This window comes from Aotus nancymaae, unplaced genomic scaffold (assembly GCF_030222135.1).
Source record: "Aotus nancymaae isolate 86718 unplaced genomic scaffold, 86718_ANA_hifiasm-v0.15.2.pri h1tg000124l, whole genome shotgun sequence".
Classification (NCBI taxonomy): domain Eukaryota; kingdom Metazoa; phylum Chordata; class Mammalia; order Primates; family Aotidae; genus Aotus; species Aotus nancymaae.
This window is the reverse complement of record NW_026988539.1, coordinates 21731-45574: the sequence shown is the minus strand read 5'-3', so window position 1 is coordinate 45574 and position 23844 is coordinate 21731. Positions and strand designations below refer to the sequence as shown.

Sequence of the window (23844 nt, the reverse complement as noted above, 5' to 3'; positions counted from 1 at the left end):
GCTATAGAGTTGCCAACTTTTGAATATGCCTGGAGTCTGATGACAGAATCTGTTCATCCCAGGATTTCAGTGGCTTTCTTGGGCCTGATACGTCTAAGAGAGGGGAAATCACACCTGGATTTGGTCCTTCCCACCACTGCCCTGTATCTCTGTCTGGGAAAAGCATTCACACAAACCACCCTTCGCTCTTGAACTTGGGCTGTGAGAAAATCACTCTAGGGCAGCAAGCTTTCTCTTTTCCACCCCTCCCTTCCTCTGCCCCTTCCCGCTCCCTCCCCTCTTCCTCCCTCCCCTCCCCTTCCTTTCCCCTCCCTCCCTCCCCACCTTCCTTCCTTCCTTCCTTCCTTCCTTCCTTTCATTCATTCTTTTTTTTTTTGAGACAGGGTTTCGCTGTTGCTCAGGCTGGTGTACAGTGGTGTGATCTGGGCTCACTGCAACCTCAAGTGATTCTCCCACCTTCGACTCCCAAGCAGCTGAGACTATAGGCATGAGCCACCATGCCGGGCTAATTTTTGGATTTTCAGTAGAGATGGGGTTTTACCATGTTGGCCAGGCTGGTCTCGAACTCCTGACCTTGTGATCTGCCCACCTTGGCCTCCTAAAGTGCTGGGATTATAAGCATGAGACACTGAACCCAGCCTCTTTTTTTTTTTGAAGCAGGGTCTTGCTCTGTTGCCCAGGCTGGAGTGCAGTGGTGCAATCGTAGCCTGCTGCAGCCTCCACCTCCTGGCTCAAGCAATCCTCCTGCTTCAGCCTCCAGAGTAGCTGGGATGACAGGCATATGCCACCACATCCGGCTAATTTATTTTTATGTTTTGTAGTGATGGGGTCTTGCTATGTTGCCCAGGTTGATCTCAAACTCCTGGCGTCAAGCGATCCTCCTGCCTTGGCCTCACAATGTGCTGGAATACAGGCGTGTTACACTGCACCTGGCTAAGAAAACTTTTCAGTGTGTCAAAACAGGCACACCTCCCTTAAAGGCTCAGTTCCTGCATCTGTCAAATAAATAGGTGAGTTCACAAACTCTGAAATCCTTTCCAGCTTGAACACGCAACAAAAAACTGGGAAATCTGTGAACAGTGAATAAAATGAGCCGAGATGATCCTCGTAGCTGCAGGGCTGCCCCAATGCCTGCATTCTCCAGATGGCTTGTCGCCTAAATTTAGCCACCGCCCCACAAGGGGAGCCCCACAGATTTTTGGTTGGTCTCCAGCCCAGGCGGTGAACACACAGCCCTGCTTTGCATTTCTGAACCCTCGGGGGTGGCTGGATTCCTTGGGCTCCTCTGCTTGGAATTTCCATCTGCAGTTCCACCGGCTGGCGGTCCCACCGAAGCCAGAAGCTCCAGGGTTTCCCCTTCGTTCTGGCATCAGCTCTCTCTCTGCCGACGATGGAACAGAAAAAACACAGCTTTAGAGCTGGGAGACTCACTGCTGGACCCCGGCTCTGCCGTGAGCCGCAGGACACCAGGCGAAGCATTTAACCCCCCTCTTTTTTTTTTTTTGAGATGGAGTCTTACTCTTTCACCAGGCTGGAGTGCGGTGGCACGATCTTGGCTCACTGCAATCTCTGTCTCCCGAATTCAAGCGATTCCCCTGCCTCAGCCTCCTGAGTTGCTGGGACTACAGGTACCTGTCACCACGCCCAGCTAATTTTTTTTTTTTTTTTTGTATTTTAGTAGAGACGGGGTTTCACCATGGCCAGGATGGTCTCAATCTCCTGACCTCATGATCTGCCCTCCTCGGCCTCCCAAAGTGCTGGGATTACAGGCATGAGCCACTGCACCCAGCCTAACCTGCATCTTTAAAAATAAGAAAAGGGCCGGGCGCGGTGCCTCATGCCTGTAATCCCAGCACTTTGGGAGGCTGAGGCGGGTAGATCACCTGAGGTCGGGAGTTCAAAACCAGCCTGACTAATGTGGAGAAACCCCGTCTCTATTAAAAATACAAAATCAGCCGAATAAAATAAAATAAGAAGAGAGCAGGCAGTCAGATGTGGTGGCTCAGGCCTGTGATTCCAGCACTTTGGGAGGCTGAGGAGGGCGGATCACTTGCACACAAAGTTCAAGACCAGCTTGGGCAACATGGCAAGACTTTGTCTCTACAGATTTAAAAAAAAAATTGGCCAGACGTGGTGGCTCGTGTCTGAAATCCCAGCACTTTGGGAGGCCAAGGCAGATGGATCAAGAGGTCAGGAGTTCGAGATCATCCTGGCCAAAATGGTGAAACCTCGTCTCCACTAAAGATACAAAAGATTAGCTGGGCGTGGTGGCGGGCACCTGTGATCCCAGCTACTTGGGAGGGTAAGGCAGGAGAATCAGTTGAACCCGGGAGGCGGAGGTTGCAGTGAGCCGAGATCGTGCCACTGCACTCCAGCCTGGGGGACAGGGCGAGACTCTGTCTCAAAAAACAAAAAAATAGCCAGGCATGGTGGCATGTGCCTATGTTCCCAGATACTCAGGAGGCTGAGGCAGGAGGATCGCTTGAGCCCAGGAATTGGAGGCTGCAGTGATCTGTGATTGTGCCACTGCACTCCAGCCTGGGTGGCAGAGCCAGATCCTATCCCAAAATAATAATAATAATAATAAATTATGAAGAAGAAAAAGGTGGGCAGCCTGGCACAGTGGCTCATGCCTGTAATCCCACCACTTTGGGAGGCCGAGGTGGGAGGATTGCTTGAGCCCAAGAGGTTGAGACCAACGTGGACAATGCAGCGAGCCCCTCACCACCCCCGCTGTCTCTGTAGAAATAAAAAACATGGCCGGGCTTAGTGGTGGGTATCTGTCATCCCAGCTACTTGGGAAGCTGAGGTGGGAAGATTGCATGAACCCAGGAGATCAAGACTGCAGTGAGCTATGATGGCACCACTGCACTCCAGCCTGGGCGACAGAGCAAGACCTTGTCTCTTAAAAGAAAGAAAGAGGCCAGGTGCGGTGGCTCACGCCTGTAATCCCAGCACCTTGGGAGGCTGAGGCGGCAGATCACCTGAGGTCGGGAGTTCAAGACCAGCCTGGCCAACATGGTTAAACCCCGTCTCTACTAAAAATACAAAAATTAGCCAGGCGTGGTGGCATGTGCCTGTAATCCAAGCTACTCGGGAGGGTGAGGCAGGAGAATTGCTTGAACCCAGGAGGCGGAGGCTGCAGTAAGCCGAGATCGCGCCACTGCACTCCAGCCTGGGCAATAGAGTGAGACTCCATCTCAAAAAAAAAAAAAAGAAAGAAAAGAAAGAAATACATATTAGGATGGAGCAAGCTAAACTACATTGTTACGTATTTAACAACATATAAAGCCCACTTGGGGCCAGTCTGCGAGATCCTCCCACGCAAGGCTCAGCCTGGCACTGGCACTCGCCCCACCCGGCCCCCCGCCAAAGTGGTCTGTGGTGTCAGCTTGGGCCAGCGGCGCTCACCCACCTCGTGGCACACAGAGGCTTTCTAGGGAGCAGTTCCCCCCAGGACAGCAATACTTTCAGGTGACAGTGACATGAGACGGCAAAACCGGTTCCCTCCTGGCAGGCAGCCAGACGCAGGCAAACCACGCCGTTCAGAAAGTTCACCTGCGACCTGAGACGCAGCTCTTAGAGGAAGATCACAAGATCAGATGGTATTTTGAGGAAAAAAAAAAAGGTTAAGCAAAGTGAGAGGGAAGGTGGAGCGGGAGAAAAAAAACCCATAAAGGTTAGCCCTACCACCCATGACACAGAAATGTGCCACGTCGGTTTCAACAGCTAAAAGTCAGAGCCACTCGCAGTGGCAAAGAGTAGGCGGAGGAGAGGAGCGGGTGGGGGCGTCTCAGGACCAGAAAAGCCGAAACGAACAGTAAGATCTGATGCCGCAGGGGTTCCGCCCACGTGGGCTCTGCCCCTGGGAAAAATGAAACCCCCAGAGCCCGGGCACAGCGAGGCCTGCGGGCTGGAGGGACGGACTTTTCACACCCTCAGGATGACAGAGGTCGTCTGTACAGGTGGGCGACCCCACAGGCACGCAGATGGCCTCGGTGCAGCTCCCCAGCACCTGCAAATGACGCAGGTCAGTAATCCAGAGACGGGGCAGGCTCACGTGTCCCCAGATGCTGGCACACCTGTGCCGCTTGAGTCACCTGCAGAGTCATGGGACCAGGAACCTGGAGGAGCTCCCCTGGCGGCCACCAGACACCCCGGGGCATGGTGCCGGGTGCCTCCCAGGCAGTCTCCCCTCTGCAGCAGAGGATGCGGATGGGAAAGCCTCAAAGGCCTTCCTTCCTTCCCCGCGTGGGGCAGACAAGGAGGACACACTCCCCCAGGGCCTGCACTGAGTCTGCCAGGGTGCCTTCCAGATTCCCCACTCTGGTTTTCGGGGAACCCCGTCTGCTGGCAACGAGGCCCCATCACACCCCTGCACGCCTGTGACCACAGCCGGAATTGGCGTGCCTTCTCCAAAGCCACCTTCTCACCCGCTTTTCTTTGCTTTCTTTTTTGAGACGGAGTTTTGCTCTTGTCACCCAGGCTGGAGTGCAATGGCGCGATCTCGGCTCACCGCAACCTCTGCCTCCTGGGTTCAAGCAATTCTCCTGCCTCAGTCTCCTGAGTAGCTGGGATTACAGGCACACGCCACCACGCCCAGCTAATTTTTTGTATTCTTAGTAGAGACAGGGTTTCACTATGTTGGCCAGGCTGGTCTCGATCTCTTGACCTTGTGATCCACCCACCTCGGCCTCCCAAAGTGCTGGGATTACAGGCGTGAGCCACCGTGCCCGGCTTTTTTTTTTTTTTTTTGGAGGGGGGGACGGGCCTTTTTACTTCTCAAAGGCCCCTTGCCACTTAGTCTGGTGATTTTTGAGTTTTCATACATGGGAAGTTTCATATTGTCAGCCTTCCTGTGACAAAGATATTAAATGTGACTTGAGTAAAAAAGAATAAATATGTATCCACATATGTAAACTATATTAAAAAAAAGAGCGAGTGAGCGAGTGAGTGCGTGTGTTTTGGGGGGACTCGGCCTGCTGTTGTCGGTGACTGCCCCCTCCCCTCCACCCCTTCCCCGCCAGCGGGCTCCCTGGGCCGTAGGAAATGAGCCGTAACGATGATGACATGGAGTTGGGGAGTGAGGAAGAGTTTTCGGTCTTTGGCTGACAAACGGGCTCATCATAAAGCATTGGAACGAAAACGCAGGGGACCACATCAGAGACAGCTTTCACGGTCTGTGGGACTCAGTCCCATCACTCCAAGGAGAGAAGGCATCCCGGCCCGAACGCTAGACACAGCCACAGAGGATACCCAGTACATGCGAAGGGAAGACCGCACACACCAGCAGGATACTGACGGCCTCCAGCGGCGGATGCTCTGCAGCAGCAAGTCCGTGCTGAGAAGGCGAGGCCGAGCGCCCGGCTGCACGCCAACTGCCCCTCCGCAGACGACAGCCCCTACCCCAGCGCCCAGGGCAGCACCATCTCTGCCTTCCATGGGGGCTCAGAGCCAGCTCAGTCTGAGCCTGAAGAGCCCCAGAGCGGAAGCAGCTCCGGACGGAGGCCAGCTAAGCCTCTCGGGGCAGGCCAGCCATGAAACCGTCTCCAGCGTCCCACCCTCCTTTCAGCCCCTCGGTAGAACCCTCAGAATCATTTAAGAGACTATTTCTCTCTTTCTTCCTTTTTTAAAAAAAAAATTTATTTTTACGCAGAAGCTCTTGAACAACAGCTCTCGTTCTCCTTCCCCATTTCCACTGTGTATTTTTTTAAATGTATTCCCTTCAAGGATTCTCTGTCCCCACCAGGAATTTTTAAACCAAAACACACCAACCTGGCAGCTTTTTCTGTGGAGGACAGACAGCCGGCCGCAGCTCTGAGCACACAGCATCCTGCCCACCCTACCAGCTCCTCCAGCCCTGCCGGGCACATGCCCGGAGGACGCCTGCCCCGCCCAGGTGGCCTCTTGGTCCGCCCTCACCTCCGTTTGATAGACTTTGTGAATCTGTGAACTGCTCTACTTTGAGAAGGTGAGCAGCTTGGAGTCATCAAAATTAACCCTCCTCCTTTTTAAGTTTTTTTTTTTCCTTTTTCTAAAAAGCTATGTATTGCTCCAAGTGAAAGACCAGATCCTTAGAGCAGTGTGAAAAGAAAGTGGGGACAGAACCCCAGCAAACCATCACGCTGGGCTAAGGGAGCGGGTCCCCAGAGCTCAGAGCTGCAGATCGGCCACTGCAGGACTATCCAGAGGGAACTAGGGGTGCCTCTGGACTATTGGGGACCCTCGGTGAGCCAGTGAACTCGAAGCATTTCTGGAGCTCCTTGACCACGAGTGAGGAAGTTGAACACTACAGGAAAAGCAGGTGAGCGTGCACATTACACCAACAGCCAAGGCCTGCCGCCACCACCGGGCACCTGCCTGGCTCCCCGCCCAGTGCTCCCCAAAACAGAGCCCCCCTCCCTTAGCGCCTAGGAAGTTAATGTCACCAGGTCAAGATGATGACAGCATGGGGAAGTCTCTCGCAAGGGTCTTGCCCCAGGGGACGGCCCACGTGGCCTCAAATAACATGACAAAGAGCTTCCTCATTACTTATTATTATTTGAGACAGGGTCTTGCTCGCTCCGTCGCCCAGGCTGGAGTGCATGGCGTGATTGTGGCTCACTGCAGCCTCAACCTCCTGGGCTCAAGAGATCCTCCTGCCTCAGCCTCCTGAGCAGCCTGGACACCTGGCTATTTCTTTTATTTTCATTTATTATTATTATTATTTTTGAGACAGAGTCTCGCTCTGTCACCCAGGCTGGAGGGCAGTGGTGCAGTCCTGGCTCATTGCAACTTCCACCTCCCAGGTTCAAGCGATTCTCCAGCCTCAGCCTCCTGAGTAGCTGGGATTACAGGCACCTACCACCATGCTCAGCTAACATTTGTATTTTTAGTAGAGACGCGGTTTCACCATATTGGCCAGGCTGGTCTCGAACTCCTGACCTCAGGTGATGCATCCGCCTCCCAAAGTGCTAGGATTATAGACATGATCCACCACACCTGGCCGCTAATTTTTTTATTTTTTAGTAGAGATGGGGTCTTGCTATCTTGCCCAGGCTGGTCTCAAACTCCTGGGCTCAAGCAATCCTTCCACCTCAGTTTTCCAAATAGCTTGGACTTACAGGTGTGCACTGCCATACCTGGCTAATTTGTATTTATTTATTTATTATTTGAGACAGAGTCTTGCTGTGTCACCCAGGCTGGAGTGTAGTGGCACGATCCTGGCTCACTGCAACCTCTGCCTCCCAGGTTCAAGCGATTCTCCTGCTTCAGCCTCATGAGTAGCTGGGATTATAGGCACCTGCCACCACACCTGGCTAATTTTTATGTTTTTAGTAGAGACGGGGTTTCACCATGTTGGCCAGGATGGTCTCGAACTCCTGACCTCATGATCTGCCTGCCTTGGCCTCCCAAAGTGCTGGGATTACAGGCATGAGCCACCGTGCCCAGCCAATTTTTGTATTTTTAGTAGAGATGGGGTTTCACCATGTTGGCAAGGCTGATCTCGAACTCCTGACCTCAGGTGATCCACCCGCCTCGGCCTCCCAAAGTGCTGGGATTACAAGCACAAAAGAACATCTTTCATTTTTGCAATATGCTGACAGATTTCAGAAGAGGTTTGAACCAAACTGGCCTCCAGGATACGTTTCTCCCAGGCCAGGTTTGGTTTCAGTCAGCCTGAGCGCTCAGACACCTGTCTGCTGGGCACTAAACTGGACACTCTCAGTTCCAGTCAAGCAGTGGGGGCTGGGAGGGACCCAGCTCACGTGCCAAGCTCCGGGGAAGCGTCCTAAACATTCTCAGAAATGACCGCACCCGGCACTGGCGCTGGGTGGCTTCCGTCTCCCCATCTGCTTTCTGGGAAGCAGGGACCCTCCCCCACACTTGCCCCTGGGTGTGGCGCCCAGGGTTCCCCGCCACCCAGACCCTTACTAAGCCGCTCAGCCCAGGCATTCAGGGCCTGGCGAGACAGCCTGGGAGACGCAGAGTGGGAACTGATGACTTGGGATCGGGCATCGCGAATGTCTACGCGCAGACTGACTTCAGGGGCGAGGAATTCCGCCTGGCGAGCGTCTGGACTGCGGTGTTTCTGGGAGGCTGGAAGCTGGAGCCAGCACAGGTCTCCTGGGAGCTGGGCTGTGCTGCCACCTGCTGGTCATGGCCCGAGAGGCGGCCTCACTGTCACCATGGAGGGGGCTGGAGATGCCCCGTCCCACCACGGCGGCAGGAGGGGGTCCCGTCCTGCGTAGGGCTTGCTGGCAGGTGCGCAAGACGGTGCGCAGCCTGAATCTATTTAATGATTTATTTAAAAATGCAATTTAAAGGCCCACCGCGGTGGCTCACGCCTGTAATTCCAGCACTCTAGGAGGCCAAGGCGAGTGGAACTTGAGGTCAGGAGATCAAACCAGCCTGGCCAAGATGGTGAGACCCCCATCTCTACTAAAACTACAGAAATTAGCTGGGCATGGTGACGGCTGCCTGTAATCCCAGCTACTCAGGAGACTGGCAGGAGAATCGCTTGAACCCAGGAGGTGGAGGCTGCAGTGAGCCTTGATCACGCCACTGTGCTCCAGCTTGGGCAATAGAGTGAGATTCTGTTTCTAAAAAAATAAAAAGTAGGCTGGGAGCGGTGCCTCACACCTGTAATCCCAGCACTTTGGGAGACCGAGGCAGGTGGATTCTCCTGCCTCAGTCTCCTGAGTAGCTGGGATTACAGGCTCCTGCCACCACACTGGGCTAATTTTGTATTTTTAGTAGAGAGGGTTTTCCCTGTCTCTGCTAAAAATGTTGCCCAGGCTGGTCTCGAACTCCTGACCTCAGGTGATCTGCCCGTCTCGGCTTCCCAAAGCGCTCAGATTACAGGTGTGAGCCACCTCGCCCAGCCAACTTCAGATGTTTTTTTGAGTGGAGGAGGTGCCCCAGGCCCTGAACGTCCTAACACGGCCCTGTAGCCGGGTAGGACCAGCCAGGGAAAAGGATGGGGTGTAAAGGCCGTGACGAAGGAATTCAGACAAAGAACTTCTGGTGAGAAGTCAGCCCCGCTGGTGGCTGTGGCCTCCTTGTGGCACAGCCCACATGCTGTGTCCTGTTGAATCAGCGCCTACATCGAACTAGGTGAATTCACTGAATTACGTTGAATTGGGTGTCGACTTAACACGTAGGGTGGCTTTGGGCTGTCAGGCCCTCACCTGAAGTCCATTGTCTGAAGCCACTGCCTCACGGGACGAGCAGGTGTCTACACTGCCCGGAGTGGGGGAGATCCTGTGTTAATTACTTGGAAAAAATGCAGTCTGTTCCCTGCTCACAGTAGTCTTGAGAATAAACTCCAGATGGGGCAGACGGCAAAAACCAGGGGGACCCCCCAGCTCCTGGGACTCACCTCCTCTCCCTCCCCACTCAGGGTGGGATTTCAATGCGTGCAGCCTCCTGGGAACTCAGTGGAGCAGAGGATCATGGGATAAAGCGTCTCTTGGGGGTCTGTAGATTCCCCTAGCCTGGGGGGGTCTCAATCAGGGGTGACCCTGCCCCCAGGGAACACTGGGCAATGTCTGGGGACATCTGTCATTGTCAGAACTGGGGGTGCTCCTGCCAGGGAGTGGGTGGAGGCTGGGGACGCCACTTAGCACCATGCAATGCCCAGGACAGCCCCACCCCAGAGAACGATCCGGCCCCAAATGTCCACAGTCCTGAGCAGAAGAGATCCTGATTTAAATATTTGGAAAAAAAGATCAAGGGACCCTGGCTATGCCAATAAACCCAGACTCCAGCAGTGGGTGAAACCCGAATGAACAAGGCATGAATGAGAAACTCTTAACAGCTTTGAGTCGCGCTCCAGTGTGTGGAGGGCCGAGCCGTGTTTCTCTGTTGACCCACTGATGGACATTTGGGTCACTTCCACCTTTTTGACATTGTGAGTCATTCTGTGTGAACACTGCTGGCAAGGTTCTATTTGAAGGCCTGCTTCCAGCGCCTCTGGACACACGACTAGGAGTGGAATTACTGGGTGATGTGACGACTCCGTGTTCAGCCTTTTGAGGAAGCTCCAGACTGGCTTCCACGGCGGCGACCCCATATCACGTCACACATCAATAACAGAAAATCCTTTTTTTTTTTCTTTCAGACAGAGTCTCACTCTGTCACCAGGCTGGAGTGCAGTGGCACGATCTCGGCTCACTGCAACCTCCGCCTCCCTGGTTCAAACAATTCTCCTACCTCAGCCTTCCGAGTAGCTGGGATTACAGGCCCCCACCACCACGCCCAGCTAATTTTTGTATTTTTAGTAGAGACGGGGTTTCACCATGTTGGCCAGGCTGGTCTCGATCTCCTGACCCTGTGATCTGCCCACCTCTGCCTCCCAAATTGCTGGGATTACAGGTGTGAGTCACTGCACCAGCCAGTAACAGAAATTCTTAACAGCTTAAGGCTGGCAAAGGTCACCGCCACAGCGACACCTAAAGGCCGGGCAAGTGCAATTCAGAATCCACTCAGGGAGCCTGGGCCCCGCGCCCACCCCCAGGGCTCCTTGCTAAAGGGAGCTGGCCTTGTACAGGTGGGTGCGTGGCAGGCGTCTGTTCCGACACTACATCCTCACCACCCAGTGAACCACGCTGGGATCAGACACCAAGGCTCGAGAGGTCCCAGCAGGGCGGGAAGAGAGCTCCTCCAGCTGCAGCCTGAGCATGGTCACCAGAAAGCAGGTGAGACTTTCCCTGCCACCTTCTCCTTGCCCTCCGCGTACCTGCTGGGGGTCCCTGCACGTCGGGTCTCATGCACATGTATGGTGAAATGCACGCAGCATGTGGGCCAGACACGGTGGCTCACGCCTGTAATCCCAGCACTTTGGGAGCCAAGGCGGGCGGATCACAAGGTCAGGAGATCGAGACCAGCCTGACCAACACGGTGAAACTCCGTCTCTACTAAAACAAACAAACAAACAAACAAAAAATTAGCCAGGCATGGCAGCGGGCACCTGCAGTCCCAGCTACTCGGGAGGCTGAGGCAGGAGAATGGCTTGAACCTGGGAGGTGGAGGCTGCAGTGAGCCGAGGTTGCACCACTGCACTCGAGCCTGGGTGACAGAGACACTGTCTCAAAAAAAAAAAAAAAAGAAAAAGAAATGAAAACAACATCAAAACTCCCTTTCCAGACATTCCGTGCAGTATGACACAGTGGCATTCACGCAGCCATCATCTCTATCTAGTTCTAGAACATTCTTAGCACCCCCAAAAGACACCCCATCCCCATCGGCTGTCACTTCCCATCTCCCTTTCCAGCCCCCTGCACCCACACATCCCGTTCCTGCCTCTCTGGACCGGCCTGTCCCGGACATTTCATAGAAATGGGACCACACACTGCTTGGTCCTTTGCATCTGGCCGTCTCTCACTGAGTGTGACGTCCCCAAGCTGCATCTGCACTGCGGCCTGGGTCAGAGCCTCGTTCACAGCTGAGCCATGTTCCAGTGTGTGGAGGGCTGCGCTGTGTTTATTCACCCACAGACGGAGACTCAGGTCACTTACACCTTTTCGCCATTGTGAGTCATAGGAACTGTGTGAACATGTGTGGCAAGGTTCTATTTGAACACGTGCTTCCAGCTCCTCCGGGCACATAACTAGGAGCGGAATTGCTGGGTCACGTGATGACTCCATGTTCAGCCTTTTGAGGAACCACCAGACTGGCTTCCACGGCGGCGGCCCCATCTCGCACCGCACGTCAGTTCTCAACGCTGTGAGTTCCTCCTCTTTTAAACAAGGCGCTGAGGCAGGAGGCAGGCAGCGGCCGGTTCAAGGCCACCCTGGAGCCGTCAGCAGAGCCAGAACTTGCAGCCGTGATCTGTGCCGCGGCTCCAGCCCAAGGCCCCCTTCCCTGGCTTCAGTGCTGGGCTGGGCAAAGAGTGTGGAACAGCCCAGCTTTCTGGGCCACTTTTGGGCACTTGGCAGCCACTGCCTCCCAGGTCATGCAGGTGACTGCGAATGAAAGCGTCTTGGAACCAGAAGGACCCTTCCACAAGCGCTGCCTAGCACAGGACTCTGAGAAAAGCTTCAGCTTATTCCAGCCTCGTTACATTCCGTTAACCCAAGGCCTCTGAAGTCTGGGGCTGGAGTGTTCTCTGGGTTGGGGCCGTCCTGGGGACTGCAGGGTGCTGAGCAGCGTCCCTGACTCCCACCCAACTGCTGGCCTTTCAGAGGGGCAGAGCTCACCAGCTGTCCAGACACGGAACCCGGCCCGGCCCTGCAGCTCTGACCCTGCCTCGGGCTGTGAGTCCTGAGGACCCCATCAGTCTGGTTAAGAAGCCACACTAGGTCACCTCAGACCAAGGACATTCAACAGGACACAGGTCCACAGTGCTTCATGACTGTCCTCCTCCCTGTCCTCCTCTCTGCCTCTAGCCCCGAAAGGCCTGGCCTGGGCCTCTGCCGTGACTCCCAGACCTCCGCCTCCAGAGAGCCCTCCAGAATGCCCTTCCTTCTGCCTTCAATGCTCCTCCCCATCCTGCAGCGGTCGGCAGTCGGCAGGGATTTCCCCTCCTTCGAGACCTTCCCGGACACCACGTGGCACAGTCTCTCTCTCCTCATGGTGCCACCTCATCCTATTTTTTTTCTTTTCCTTTTTTTTTTTTATTTTTGAGACAGGGTCTTGCTCTGTTGCCCATGCTGGAGTGCAATGGTGCAATCACAGCTCCCTGCAGCCTCAGCCTCCTGGGTTCAAGCCATCCTCCTGCCTCAGCCTCCTGAGTCACTGGAACTACAGGTGTGCACCACCATGCCTGGCTAATTTTATTAATTTTTTGTAGAGATGGGGTCTTGCTACGTTGCCCAGACTGGTCTCAAACTCCTGGCCTCAAGCGATCCTCCCGCCTCAGCCTCTCAAAGTGCTGGGATGATAGGCGTGAACATTTTGTTATCTTCTAAGACCTTCTGTTTGGTTTGTCTGTGTGTCTGGGCGTGTGTCTATCTGAGGACAGGAACTGATTTCACCTGCCTCGGGCTGGACCCCAGGCACCCAGGCTATCCCTGGCACAGTGAGTGTCAGGTCAGTATCTGCTGACCGACTGATGGGCTGGCCTCTCATCCATCCTTCCGCCCACCGGCTTCTCCATCTTCCCCGAATCCTTGCTGACCCCAGCACACTGAGGCCATGGTCACTTTTACCCCGGCGTTGCAAAGCTCTCAGCCATGTTTTTATTCGTTCTACCTGTGTGTGTGTATGTTGAGGGCAGGATCTCGCTCTGTCGCCCAGGCTGGAGTGCAGTGGCATGACCTCAGCACTGCAACCTCCGCCTCCTGGGTTCAAGTGATTCTCCTGCCTCAGCCTCTGGTGTAGCTGGAATTACAGGCGTGCGACACCACACCCACTCATTTTTTGAATTTTTAGTAGAGAGGGGTTTTGGACATGTTGGCCAGGCTGGTCTTGAACTCCTGACCTCAAATGATCCGCCCGCCTCAGCCTCCCAAAGTCCTGGAATGACAGACGTGAGCCGCCATCCCTGCCTGTTTTTTTTTTTTTTTTAATAAACAATTTTATTTGGAGTAATTTTAGATTTACAGGAAAGGTGCAAAGAGAGCGCCCCGCCCACACCTCACCAGCTTCCTCTTACGGGGCCGTCCTCCCCAACCACAGGGCACTGCTCACGGCTGCGTAACGCTGGCACCTTCCTAGTCACCAAAGGGCACATTCGACTCAGGTTCCCCCAGTTTTCCCCTCATGGCCTTTCCCGCCCCATCCTGACCCCGTGCAGGAGCCCACGTGGCGTTTGACCGTCACATCTGTCCGGGTTCCTCCAGCTCTGACGGTTTCTTGGTCTGTCTTTGGAATTTCCACGAACTTTTTTGTCTGTTTAGAAAAATGGTTACTATCCATGAAAAACAAAACAATGTCATTCTGGCTACCCTGAGAGTTTATTATTGCTATTTTATTTTATTTTATTTTATTATTTTTGAGATGCAGTTTCGCTCTTGTTGCAGAGGCTGGAGTGCAGTGGGGTGATCTCGGCTCACCGCAACCTCCGCCTCCCGGATTCAAGCGATTCTTCTAACTCAGCCTCCTGGGTAGCTGGGATTACAGGTGCAGGCCGCCATGCCCGGCTAATTTTTGCATTTTTAGTAGAGATGGGATTTTACCACATTGGCCAGGTTGGTCTCGAACGCCTGACCTCAGGCAACCTGCCCGACTCAACCTCCCAAAGTGCTGGGATTACACGTGTGAGTCACCACGCCCGGCCAAGTTGCACATTTTCAAAGCGTGAATTTTATGGTGTATAAATTATATCTCAATAAAGCTATTTAAAAAAAACTGTAGAATGAGAGAAAGGCGGAGCCCCCTGCACTCCAGATACAGGACGCTGCCCCACCTCCCCTCTCTGCAGGCAGGTCACTGCCCCCTCGCAAACCTCTGCCCCAATCCCCCAACTTACACCCCAGAGCTGGGCCAAAGTGCTAGGAAACCTGCCATGCCAGGGGCCGCTCCAGCCTCAGACCAACAGGATACAAAAATAGACGAAGCCTCAGAACTGTTTTCTATAGAAACAAATTAGAAAGCACTTGGGGGGCCGGGCGAGGTGCCTCACACCTCTAATCCCAGCACATTGGGAGGCCAAGGCGGGCGGATCACAAGGTCGGGAGTTCGAGACCAGCCTGGCCAATATGGTGAAACCTCATCTCTACTAAAAATACAAAAATTAGCCGGGCATGGTGGTGCACGCCTGTAATCCTAGCTACTTGGGAGGCTGAGGCAGAACAGCTTGAACCCGGGAGGTGGAGGTTGCAGTGAGCCCAGATTGCGCCACTGCACTCCAGCCTGGGTGACAGAGTGAGACTCTGTCTCAAAAAAAAAAAAGAAAGCGCTCGGGTAGGAGTCCAACATTTTCAAGCAATTAAAGGCAAAAGGAGATTTTCAAGCAAATGTACCAGCTGGGGGTGGGCTTCATAGGGTCCCCTCTTGGCCACCCTGGAGGGACCCGGGGGTGCACCTGTGCCGTCAGCACCCCCGGCCGAGGTGCACAGAACAGACTCCGGCGGCAGAAACGCTGGCTCCCTTCCAGGCTGAGCTGTGATCTTGGGGGGGCCTCCCAGCCTGAGCTTCCAGTTTCATTTATTTTTAATTTAATTTAATTAATTTATTTATTTTTTGAGACAGAGTCCCACTCTGTTGCCCAGGCTAGAGCTCGATGGCACAATCTCGGCTCACTGCAACCTCTGCCTCACGGGTTTAAGCAGTTCTCTTGCCTCAGCCTCCCGAGTAGTGGGGACTACAGGCTCGTGCCACCATGCCCAGCTAACTTTTTTGCATCTTTAGTAGAGACGGGCTTTTACCATCTTGGCCAGGCTTGTCTCGAACTCCTGACCTTGTGATCCACCCACCTCCGCCTCCCAAAGTGCTGAGATTATAGGCGTGAGCCACCGTGCCAGGCCCCAATTTCATCTATAAAAGGGGTGATGTGGCCCCTTCCCACAGGCGCTGGGAGGTTGCAGCTTACACAGAGGTGGTGTGACTCGTGCAGGCTTCCGCTAACAGGGGCCTCACCAACAGTCACCTTTTCTTACCACAGCGCCTTCCTCCTGGGGCGGCCTCTCCCCCTCTGCACACCCCAGTGGCTTACTGAGACCAGAGTAATGCTCACTTCCCTTGCAAAGGATGTAATGGTGTCCCCTCAAAATTCTTGTCCACCAGGAACCTCAGAAGATGATTGTTACCGACTAATTGCATTTGCTTAAAACTCTTATGCTGAGGCCGGGCGAGGTGGCTCACGCCTGTCATTCCAACACTTTGGGAGGCTGAGGCAAGCGGATCACCTGAGGTCAGGAATTCGACACCAACCTGACCAACGTGGAGAAACTCTGTCTCTGCTAAAAATACAAAATTAGCGGGGCATGGTGGCGCATGCCTGTAATCCCAGCTGCTTGGGAGGCTGAGGGAGGAGAATCGCTTGAACCCGGGAGGCGGAGGTTGCAGCGAGCTGAGATTGCGCCATTACACTCCAGCCTGGGCAACAAGAGCAAAACTCTGTCTCAAAAACATAAAACAAAAAACAACTCTTATGTTGAAGCTGAATGTGGTGGTGTACACCTATGGTCCAGCTACTGGGGAGGCTGAGGCGGGAGGATCGATTCAGCCCTAGGCTTTCAAGGCTGCAGTGAGCTATGAGGGCGCCACTGCACTCCAGCCTGGGCAACAGAGCAAGACTCCAGATACAAAAACAGTAATTGAAAAAGAATTCCTGGCTGGGGGCCGTGGCTCACGCCTGTAATCCCAACACTTTCGGAGGCCAAGGTGGGCCGATCACCTGAGGTCAGGAGTTCGAGACCAGCCTGGCCAACATGGTGAAACCCCATTTCTATTAAAAATACAAAAATCAGCTGGGCGTGGTGGCAGGTGCCTGTAATCCCAGCTACTTGAGAGGCTGAGGCACAATTGCTTGAGCCTGGGAGGCAGAGATTGCAGTGAGCTGAGATCGCATCACTGCACTCCAGCCTGGGCGACAGAGCAAGAATCCGTCTCAAAAATATAAACAAACAAAAAGGAGACACAGAGCAGAAAACGGAAGCAGAGACTGGAGCAGTTGAACTATAAGTACAAGCCGAGGTTTGCCGGAGCCCCCAGAAGCCAGAGGACGCCGTAAGTATCCTCTCCTGGAGCCCCCAGAGGGAGCACGGCCCTGTGGACACCTTGATTCAGAACTTCTGCCCTCCAGCATCGTGAGAGGATACGTGTCTGGGGACTGACGCCTCCGGGTCTGTGGTCCTCTGTTACGGCAGCCACGGACTCACCTGCCCCCTTCCCTCACGCCGATCGCTACAGAGGAGTGAGTTCCATTCCCTCCGCCCACCCGAAACCCCCACCAACTATTTAAAGGCCGCTTCCTCCTCACCTTTGCCCCCACAGGCATTCAAGCTGCCCTGATGTGACCACCACCTGGCACCTTTTCCCAACTGTTTCTTCTTCTTTTTTTTTTTTTTTCTTTCCCTGGGGTAGATTATTAAACACCGGCTGTGTCTCAGGCAGGCTGCCAGGCACGTGGAACGGGGCTGACCACAGCACCCTCAGGCCAGCTCGCCCGAGCCTCTGCCCTCCTTGGAGCCAAGTCTTCTTGGTGGTTTTTTGTTTGTTTTGTTTTTTGAGACGGAGTGTGTCACTCTTGTCACCCAGGCTGGAGTGCAATGGCACGATCTCAGCTCACCGCAACCTCCGCCTCCCGGGTTCAAGCGATTCTCCTGCGTCAGCCCCCCGAGTAGCTGGGACTACAGGCACCTGCCACCACGCCCGGCTAATTTTGTATTTTTAGTAGAGACGGGGTTTCTCCGTGTTGGCCAGGCTGTTCTCGAACTCCCGACCTCAGGTGATCTGCCCGCCTCGGCCTCCCAAGGTGCTGGGATTACAGGCGTGAGTCACCACGCCCGGCTCCTGGTGGTTTTTAAGCTTGCAAAGGGTGCAGGGTGAGTCCTGCAGAAGTCAGTAGTCAGTAACGAGGGCTGGGGTTCAGCCTATGTCCAGGGAAAGCCCCCGAAACTGACAACACCAGTTGCTTCCAGGAAGGCGAGCCCAACGCCAGGAACGCGGCATAGAGGGGGGCTTTGTTTTCACCGTGGACTATTCATATCCCTACAGTTCTGACACCCCGGGCAGAGTCACTGACGCAAAACATTTGTCCTTCTCCCTGGGGGTGTGTGTCCAAGTGAGGGTGGGTGGTGGAGAAGACACTCCCTGCCGAAGGTCCCCAGTACCCAGGCTCAGTCTGAGTGTATCCCAGGAGGCAAAAAGGTGACCGTAGCTTGGGCTGTGATACCAACACCGGGATGAAAGTGTGTTCCAAGCCTGGGCAACTTAGCAAGACCCCATCTCCACAAAAAAATTTGAAAAATATTAGCCAGGTGTGGTGGCACACCTGTAGTCCCAGCGACTCCGGAGGCTGAGAGGGGAGGATCGCTTGAAGCCAGGAGGTGGAGGTTGCAGTGAGCCGAGATCGCAGCACTGCGTTCCAGCCTGGGAGACAGAGACTGCGTCTCAAAAAAACAGACGAACGAACAAATCTTGTGTGACTGCACGGCTAGGAGGTCCCTAGAGCTGAGAGATTCACAGAGCCAGGAAGCAGGACGGGGGCAGTGCTAGGGGCTGGGGAGGGGACGGGGAGTGACTGTTTCTTGGGGACAGAGATTCGCTTTGGGAAGATGGAAAGTTCTGGAGATGATGGTGGTGGCGGCTGCAGCACCGTGTGAATGGCTTAACGCCGCTGAGCTGTGCGCTTAGAAACCGCCTAGATGGTAAATACTATGCTACATATATTTTTACCACAATTGAAAAAAGAAAAGAGGCTGGGCAAGGCAGCTCACGCCTGTAATCCCAGCACTTTGGGAGGCTGAGGCGGACGGATCACCTGAGGTCGGGAGTTCAAGACCAGGCTGACCAACATGGAGAAACCCCGTCTCTACTAAAAAAAAAAAAAAAAAAAAAAAAGCCGGGTGTGGTGCTGTGCACCTGTAATCCCAGCTACTCGGGAGGTTGAGGCAGGAGAATCGCTTGAACCCAGGAGGCGGACGTTGCAGTGAGCTGAGATCGCGCCACTGCACTCCAGCTTGAGTGACAGAGCGAGACTTCATAGAGAGGGAGGAAGGAGCTGCAGCAGCTGTCAGGCAGAGCTCCACCTCTGTCTGCTCACCCAGGTACCACAGCACAGCAGGCCCCTCCTCCCCGGAGCGAAGCGGTGACCGTGACCTGGCTGCCACCCCAGCAGCGGTTCCCAGCAGCTGAGCCCAGCAGCGCCTTCTGGGAAGGAAAGAGCCTTTCTGATAACTCCCCCCAGGCAGAGGGCAGGCGGGAATGGGGGCTGAGCACCTCCAGCTCGTCCCACAGGCTCCAGGGTGTTTACTGAGCTTGGAGAATTCCACACTGTGGGCTGGGCCACTCCTGCCTTGAGACAGGAAGGGAAGGTCAGCTCAGGGCACAGAAGCCACGGCCTGGCTGTCACCCTTCCCTATGGACGTAGAGCCGGGACCCCCGGGCAGGGGTGGACGCCTGTGGTTTACCTCCCTGGGGGCTGGGGCTGTGCCAAGGGTGCATGTGCTGTCCCCTGGGGTCCCTAGACTTCTCTCTCTCTCTCTCTCTCTCTCCTCTCTTTCTTTCTTTCTTTCCTGACAAGATCTTGCTCTGTCTCACCCAGGCTGGAATGCGGTGGTGCCATCTCGGCTCACTGCAGTCTCCACCTCCCAGGTTCAAAGCGATCCTCCTGCCTCAGCCTCCCGAGTTGCTGGGACCACAGGTGCATACCGCTGCACCCAGCTAATTAAAAAAATTTTTTTGTAGACACGGGGGTCTCACTTTTTTACCTAGGCTGGTCCCGAACTCCTGGCCTGAAGTAGTCCTCCCACTTCAGCGCCTCAAATCACTGGGATTACAGTGCTTAGGGGCACTGAAGTGAGCCCAGCCAGGTATTTTATTTTATTATTTTATTTACTTTGAGATGGAATCTCACCCTGTCATCGCCCAGGCTGGAGTGCAGTGGCGCGATCTCAGCTCACTCCAACCTCCGCCTCCGGAATTAAAGCAATTCTCCTGCCTCAGCCTCCTGAGTAGCTGGGACTACAGGCACGCCCTGCCACACGCAGCTAATTTTTGCATTTTTAGTAGAGACGGGGTTTCACCATGTTGGTTGGGCTGGTCTTGAACTCCTGACCTTGAGATCCACCCACCTCAGCCTCTCAGAGTGCTGGGATTACAGGCATGAGCCACTGCGCCTGGCCTGTTTGTTTTTTGAGATGAAGGCTCACTCTGTCACCCAGGCTGGACTGCTCACTGCTACTCACTGAACCCTCTGCCTCCTGGGTTCAAGAGATTCTCCTGCCTCAGCCTCCCGAGTAGCTGGGACTACAGGCACCCACCATCACGCCAGGCTAAATTTTGTATTTTTAGTAGAGACGGCATTTCACCACATCGGCCAGGCTGGTCTCGAACTCCTGAGCTCAGGTGATACTCCCTCCTCGGCCTCCCAAAGTGCTGGATGACAGGTGTGAGCCTCTGCACCCAGCCTGATTATTTCATTTACTCCCTGCAACCACCCCGGACAGCAGGGGTGGTGATCATTCGCCATTTCGCCAAACAGAAGCGGAGGGTGACCGCGGGTGCCCACCTGACCCGGCGTCTCCAGTGGGCATGTGAAGTCAATGCTGCTTCCGCCCCAGGCCTGAAGCCGGCCCCCTGCCCCAAACCAGCGTGACCGGCGGCACCATGGAAACCCACCAGGACCTCTGCCCACCACAGGAGGCTGGGGGGTCTCTCACCCGCTCTGTGCCTCAGTTTCCTAATCTGTCGGACAAGGAGGTTGGACCCAAACCAGCTGAATGTTGTCATGGGTAGACCCGGAACCTGCTATGACTCCCTCCTGCCTTCAGGATAAAATACCACCTCTGCCATGCGGCCTCCTCACTCTCTCTCCCTCAGCTTTTCAAGGTCCTGGAACCTCCTCTGCACCTGTGTCCCCAACTCCACCTGACACCTTCAAGGCACTAGCAACACTTAACCCACATCACTTCCTCCAGGAAGCCCTCCCTGATTTCCCGAATAAAGCTCCTGATGTGGGTACCTGCTTTCACTCTTGGGTGTTATTGTCTTAATCGGTTCATTCAATCAAGGTCTCAACTAGTGTCATTCTGCCCCCTTAAGGGACACTGGATCGTGTCTGGGGGCATCTGCGGTTGTCATGACTGAGGGTGCTCCTGGCGTGGAGTGGGTGGAGCCCAGGGACGCTGCTCAGCGCCCTGCAGTGCCCAGGATGGCCCCGCCCCAGAGAACTGCTCAGTGTCGGTGTCCACGGTGCCCGGGGGAGAAACCTGCTTTAATTATTTGGGAAGAAACCGACGCTTCTCCCTGCTCATAGCAGACGCTGGAATAAATTCCAGATGGAGCCCATGGCATAACCGGGCGCCCCAGCTCCTGGGACTCACCCCTCTCTCCTTTCCCACTCAGGGCGTGGATTTCCACGTGTGCAGCCTCCTGGGACCTCTGCAGGGCAGAGGAGCATGGCACGCAGGGTCTCTTGGAGGTCTGTGAAATCCCCTATCCCAGGGGGTCTCAACCAAGGTGATTCTGTCCCAGGGGATGCTGGGCAATGTCTGGGGATATTTGTGGTGGTCACGGATGGCTGGGGGTGCTCCTGGCAGGGAGTGGGTGGAGGCCAGGGACGCTGTCAGCACCCTGCAGTGCCCAAGATGTCCCATCCCAGAGAACGGTGGGCCTTGTGTGTTAACTGCAGTGAGGGGGTGAGCCCACCCACTGCGTGGCTCTGGGAGCAGGAGTTGTGGTTAACGGTTTGCCAGGAGCACCCAGAGTGGGGCCTCAGCCCCGCGGCCGCCTCTCCTCCCGCCTCATCCGGGCGCCTGTCCTCTGCACCTGCGTCCTCCGCCTCTGGCTCCCTTTGAGGCTGGTCACAGCTGGCAGCGCTCGTGCCGTAAACACCCGCCCAGGCACGCCAGGCAGACCTGGCTTTCTGTCACTCCTGGCTGCTTCTGAATTCCCAGTCTCACATGGGCCAGAGGGTGACTGGCTGGAGACTTGCCTGTCATTACCAGCAAAGCTCTGATTCAGCCGGAACATGAGTCAGGGAGCCGGGGAACGGCGTGTCACATTCCAGGAGGCTGATCGGCTCCAACCTCAGCGCCGGCAGCTGACTCAGCATGGGGAGCTGCGTGCGATGACTCCCCCTTCCGAGGCTCACAGTCACGTTCTCGAGGTTTCACTCAGTGTCCCGTGGTGTCACCGGTCCTGGTCGCAGATACAGACTCACCTCTGTGCGGCAAGTCAGGTGAGGAGTGGTCCCAGCGCCTTCATTCCTTCTTTCACTCACTCACTAAACATCTGGCGAAGGCTTGGACCAGATCCCTGATCTTAACGGAGGAGCTGACGGTCTGGCCCGGTGACAGGCACAGTTAATGTGATGACCACAGCACAGCCGCCATGTGGCCCTGGGCACGTGAGCCCCTCATCGCTACTGTTTTCTCCTCTGTGAAATGGAGATCATTATCTCAATTCCAAGCTGGCAAGTGTATGCGTCAGCTACCGCTGCGTACCAACAGCAATAGAAACACCACGTGCCGTCTCACAATTTCTGTGTGTCAGGAGTGTGGCTTAACTGGGTCCTCGGCTCAGAGCCTTGCGGGCCTGAAATCAAGGTATGGGCTGGGCCAAGTTGTCATCTGGAATTCAGCAGAATCTGTTTCTAGAAATGAGGTCCCTGGTTTTTGGGGGTTTTTTTGTTTTGTTTTGTTTTTGTTTTTGAGATGGAGTCTCACTTGTTCACCAGGCTGGAGTGCAGTGGCGTGATCTTGGCTCACTGCAGCCTCTGCCTCCTGGGTTCAAACAATTCTCCTGCCTTAGCCTCCCAAGTAGCTGGGACTACAGGTGTGCGCCACTATGCCCAGCTGATTTTCGTATTTTTTTTTCTTTCTTTTTTTTTTTTTTTTGCAGACGGAGTTTCGCTCTTGTTACCCAGGCTGGAGTGCAATGGCACGATCTCGGCTCACTGCAACCTCCGCCTCCTGGGTTCAGGCAATTCTCCTGCCTCAGCCTCCTGAGTAGCTGGGATTACAGGCACGTGCCACCATGCCCAGCTAATTTTTTGTATATTTTTAGTAGAGATGGGGTTTCACCATGTTGGCCAGGCTAGTCTTGAACTCCTGACCTCATGATCCACCTGCCTTGGCCTCCCAAAGTGCTGGGATTACAGGTGTGAGCCACCGCACCCAGCCAATGTCATCTTTTTTGATGAGCTCAAGTCAACAGACTAGGAATCTTCATCGCATCTGCAAAATCCCTTCACAGAACACATGACCTAATGGTATTGACCTAACCACCGGAGTGACGCCCCATCGTATTCACAGGTGCAGCCCATCCTCAAGGGCAGGGGATTAGATAAGACTCGGGCACCAGGTGGAGCGGGGGTCTTGGGTGCCATCTTGGAATTCTGCCTACGACTGTGGTTGTCAAAGAGATGGTGGCCATTGCAACGGCAGGTGCCGTTAGTATGAAACACACACAGACCGGGTACGGTGGCTCAGGACTGTAATCCCAGCACTTTGGGAGGCCGAGGCAGGCAGATAATCTGATATCAGGAGTTCAAGACCAGCCTGACCAACATGGAGAAATCCCCGTCTCTACTAAAAACACAAAAATTAGCCAGGGGTGGTGGTTCCGGTCTGTAATCCCAGCACTTTGGAAGGCCGAGACAGGCGGATCACCTGAGGTCAGGAGTTTGAGACCAGCCTGACCAACATGGAGAAACCCTGTCTCTACTAAAAACACAAAAATTAGCCAGGTGCGGTGGCTCACACCTGTAATCCCAGCACTTTGGGAGGCCCAGCCGGGTGGATCACTTGAAGTCAGGAGTTCAAGGCAAGCCTGACCAACATGGTGAAACCCCATCTCTACTAAAAATAGGAAAATTAGCCGGATGTGGTGGCACAGACCCCTGTAATACCAGCCACTCGGGAGGCTGAGGCAGGAGAATTGCTTTAACCTGGGAGGCAGAGGTTGCGGTGAGCCAAGATCATGCCACTGCACTTCAGCCTGGGTGACAAGAGTGAAACTCCATCTCAAAAAACAAACAAAAAAACCCAACCTGCTATAAACAAAACTAAAAGAAACACACACACACACACACACACACACACACACACACACACAAACACACACACCCCAGACTGGGAATTGTAAAAACAGCTGACAGAGACTTTCCACTCTACAGAGAAGTTTCTCCCACTCAACACTGTGGACATTGGGACTGGATCCATCTCTGGGGTGGGGCCGTCCGTCCTGGGCACTGCTGGGTGCTGAGCAGCATCCCTGGCCTCCACCCACTCCCCGCCAGGAGCTGCCCCCAGT

General features: G+C 54.6%; 1 protein-coding gene and 1 pseudogene across 4 annotated transcripts in view; one reads left to right on the top strand and one right to left on the bottom strand.

Annotated features, from left to right (window-relative positions):
- Nucleotides 1–23844, bottom strand: part of GNG7 (G protein subunit gamma 7) — a 126328-nt gene that overhangs the window by 86953 nt on the left and 15531 nt on the right. The window lies entirely within an intron of this gene.
- Nucleotides 5050–5516, top strand: LOC135272689 (protein max-like; annotated as a pseudogene).